This window comes from Myotis davidii, unplaced genomic scaffold (genome assembly GCF_000327345.1).
Source record: "Myotis davidii unplaced genomic scaffold, ASM32734v1 scaffold438, whole genome shotgun sequence".
In the NCBI taxonomy this organism is placed as follows: Eukaryota; Metazoa; Chordata; class Mammalia; order Chiroptera; family Vespertilionidae; genus Myotis; species Myotis davidii.
Genome location: NW_006290031.1, coordinates 4,404,144 through 4,408,929, shown reverse-complemented (window position 1 = coordinate 4,408,929; position 4,786 = coordinate 4,404,144).

Here is a 4,786-nt window from a genome sequence, read left to right as displayed (position 1 = left end):
TTTAAGACAGTAAAGATTTATTTTAATTTTAAGTATGCTAATAGCATGCTGGATATCCTATATAATAAAAGGCTAATATGCAAATCAACTGAATGGCAGAACGACCGGTTGCTATGACGTGCTCTCACCACCAGGGGCAGACACTCAACACAGGAGGTGCCCCTGGTGGTCAGTGTACTCCCACAGGGGGCACGCTGCTCAGCCAGAAGCCGGGCTTGCTGGCAGGCGGACATCCCCTAGGCCTCCTGGACTGCAAGAGGGCTCAGGCCAGGCTGAGGGCGCCCCACTCCCCACCCCCCAGTGCACAAATGTTGTGCACTGGGCCTCTAGTGTAAAAATAGCCTTTAAAAGTTTGGTATGTGTTGAATTCTTATGAATGAAATGCCATAATATCTGGCATTTGTTGTATCTGACAAAGAGACCCCAGGCTCTGCTTCACAATCAAGGTAAATACTGCAAGAAGATAGTATTCCAGATAGAAGGGTCTGTCAAAATATTGTGCTATTTGTTTACTTCTGGGACAGGAGAGACAAATCAATTTTGAGAATAGACGGCAGCTGTATTTCTGGAGCTCTGCATGGAGTTCTGGTTTTTGTGTCCCTTGTTAATATATTCTCTTGATCACCAGATTTTTTGCATTTAGAGCTTATAAACATGCTCCAGAAAACGGTTCATTGCATGCATTTCAAACAAAGAAATGAAATGACCTGTGTCACCAATTTCATTCATTCATAGCATAGATTTTTCCAGTTGAACAGTGGCACACCTCATCTCGGTGCCCTGGGTTCTTGACTATCCTGGTCCAACACTTATCTGGACACAGTGCAAGTCCCCTACTCACCATTCCATCCAATATGAATTATTTTTAATTTAAAAAGTTATTTAAAAGTATAGTCAAAGTTAGGGGCATATATTGAATTCATCGACAAATATACAACAGGGTGCTAAATTATGTCTTCTCGTGGAGCCTAAAACTTGAAATTGGTATTATTTCTGCCCTCCATTTTCTAGTCTGAAGGAATAATGTTCCTGAATATTAATACATTGTGGGCTCTAAAGTGATTTGCAAACCCAAGATATTGTCTCCTGCCAGTGCTTTAATGCTTAAAAAATCACAGTGGAGCTTTTATTCTTTGTGTTTTAATTATAAAATATTATATTTTATTATATTGGTGCAAGGGCACCAAGAAGGATGTTAATGAACTTAAATAATAAGATACAGCTTCTTTTTTACAATTTTTGTTCTTATGAAGTGTGGTCAACAGACTCTAGGGTAGCCCCCCTTACCTATGTACCCTGATAGTCAAGTTTTTTGTGACACTCTCCCCTTGAGCCTGGGTGGGACTTATGGATTGTTTCCAACCAACAGAATATGGCAAAGGTGACGTGATGCAGTAGATTTTCTGTGTATATATTACAGAAGATGGTGACCTGTCTTGCTAGGAGACTCTCTCTCTTTTGCTGAATTTGAAGAAGCAAGCCGCCATTTGTGAGCTGCCATGTGGACAAGGACATGTGGCCAGGAGCTGAGGGTGGCCTCTGGCTCAGAGTCACCAGGAAACTGAGGCTCTCACTCTGGCAAACTGAAAGGGCCTGAATTCCGCCAACAACACTGAGTTAGGAAGCTGATTCCTCCCCAGTCGAGACTCAGATGAGATGCCACTTGGTTGACACCTTGACTGTAGACTAGTGAGACCCCAAAGCAGAGCACTCCACTAAGCTGGGCTCAGACTCCTGACCCAGAGAAAAGTGGCCAGTAGTCAATGTGTGCTGTGTGTAAGCCACTAACTTTGTAATACCATCGTTACGCAGGAATAGATACCTAATGCACTAAAGTTCACAACATTCTTTTTAAAGACTGAGCTTAACTCCTAGAGATGATTTTAGTCATTTGCTCTAAATGAGCATTCCTGTTCAATTATGCCACATGAATGGGAAAAATAGTTAACATTTATTGAACTCTTCCTTTTATCTTATTGACTATTTTTCAGCATGGAACCTCCCCAACATCATTATTAAATCAATCAATCTGAAAAATCACAATGTTATTTCCAGTACAGGTAGGAAAGAAAATACTTAATTCTAAGAGATATCTGGTGGACAGTGAGGATCAGAACTTACTGGGCACAAATAACACAGAACATTGTTAATAATACAGAATATTGAGAATAAGCAAAATTATCACAGATTTGGCAAAATTATTAAAGATACAAATGATTGGCTTGAATCAGTATGACTTTTACATCATCTCATTCAACCTTCTTGATAGCATCAACTTTCTTGAATTATATAAAAACAAGAGGCCCGGTGCATAAAATTCATGCACGGGCGGCAGCGGGGGCTGGGTCCCTCAGTCCAACCTGTACCCTCTCCAATCTGGGAGCTCTCAGGGGAGCCCTCTCCAATCCGCGTGGTTCTCTGCTCTCTGCAGGGCCTGGCCGCTCCATGCCTGCTGCCCAGAGGCTCTCCGTGGCCCAGAGGCTCTCACTGGCTGGGGCGGGATGCTTGTCTCATTGTGGGCTTGATCCCCAGTTGCGGGTATGCAGGAGACAGCCGACCGGTGATTCTCTCTCATCGATGATGTTTCGTCTCTCTCCTGCTCCCTTCCTCTTAGAAATCAATGAAACTATATTAAATTTAAAATAAAAGAAGAATAAAAAAACAAAGTGAAAAAACAGACAGAAGCGAACAGAGGGATGCTCCCGCACTCTTATCCACCTAGACAGGCCAGTTTCTCAAACATCCTCACTCCCTGAATTTAGTGAGCTGTGGCCCAAGGGTGGGGGAGTCAGAGAAGCCGAGGCAAGGCCCAAGGCTCTGACATCACCCGAGAGCTTTCTGCATTTGAATGAAGCCTTGGAGTGAGATCCATTGGAATGAATCCCCTGACCTACTCTCCTCCCACTTGCTCCTGACCCCACTCCCTACTCCCCGAGCCCAGGATCTGTCTGCTCCCAGCTGCCTCCCCTGAACATGTCAGGTGCAGGTGGATCCCAGAGAGCGGGGCTGACAAGACCGGACACTCCAGCGGCGGGGCTGAGGGGACTGGGCGCTGCCATCTTTGTGACAGAGTGATGGTTAATTTGCATATTACCCTTTTATTAGAATATGATAAATGTAGTTATTAAAAGTGATTAAAAAAAGAGAGAGAAACAGATTTACCATTTGCAAACAGTAAATTTATCAAAGCAAAGATCATAATGTTATTTTAAAGGAAATACTTAAAAAAAGAAAAAATAATGTGTCAGACCCACTAGAGATCAGAAGGAGTTTGAAAAACCCCTTTAACATGTTTGATATAAACTTATTACTACCAATTCCCTGACTCAAAAGCAAAAATATTTTTCATAAAATATGCTTCCATTTAATATGTAGATTTCCAAGAGAACCTGGTGATAGGACTATACAGTAGTATTTTGGTTACTTGCAATAATAGTAATATTCAGTGACATATTAACATGACATTAGAATTTCTTCAATCATATTTTTTAGAATTTGGAGTCAATAAAAATTTTAGCTCTTCTGAAAAATTAGTCTATGACTACTTACATAGGCTTATTTTGACTATCTACATAGGCTTTGGTTCAACTTTATGTGGTTTATTGCTTTCTTTGAACTAAATTTAATTGATACATTGTCCTATCTGAACCTACCCCATTGGAATTTATTCAAATTTATTTTAAAATAAATATACTATTAGTATTTCCTTTCACACAATCAGATTATGGTATTTGACTTTACTTACCCATAAATATTTCAATGTATTTATATTAATTTTCTTGTTTTGCTCCAAGTTTTGTAGAAATTTACTATAAATTTTGAAATTCTACATATGTAGCTATGCAGGACTATTTTTAAATAAATAAAACTGTTTCTCTTCCATAAAAATTGTAATTATATTTTCAAAATTTCCCAATAAAGGTACAATAATCAGCACTTAATTTTTATCTAGGACTTTTTCAAAAATTGAAATATATATCATACTCTGACAGTCATGAAGTTACAGTTAACATGTGATCTGATTTCTCTCATTTTTACATGTGGAAAATTAAATTATGGGATGTTGAAACAACTTACACTTGACCCTATAGAGCAGTGGTTCTCAACCTTCCTAATGCCACGACCCTTTAATATAGTTCCTCATGTTGTGATGACTCCCAACCATAAAATTATTTTCGTTGCTACTTCATAACTATAATTTTGCTACTGTTATGAATCATAATGTAAATACCTGATATGCAGGATGTATTTTCATTGTTACAGATTGAACATAATTAAAGTATAGTGATTAATCACAATAACAATATGTAATTATATATTGTGAAATATTTATTTCTAATTACAAATAAATGAAATTTTGTCTTGAAGCATGGGGTAGCATGGGTAACAGTCTTAATATAACAACAGTAATCTACATTGCTACATTTTGCAACAGTATGTGTAAAAAGCCAATGTCAGTGAGAAGGTTGAGATTGCTTCTTTTCCATCAGATCAAAAATTCTCAGGGCAGTCTTTGCAAGAGCACAATGAAGATCATCTTCTGTATTTACTCTGCTTCTGTATTTAGACTTGATAACCAACAAGCTGGAAAACCCAGTTTCAAGAAGATATGTTGTTGGAAATGGAAGAAGAAGGCGCAACACAGTCTCAGATAGAACAGGATAAGACCGCAAACACTTGATCCAGAATTTTGTAACTGGCATTGTAGAGAAATCAGTTCTCACTGCATCACTGTTAATAAGTTCAATGAACTTCTCTTGTGTTGTCTCAGGAACATCTTCAACTT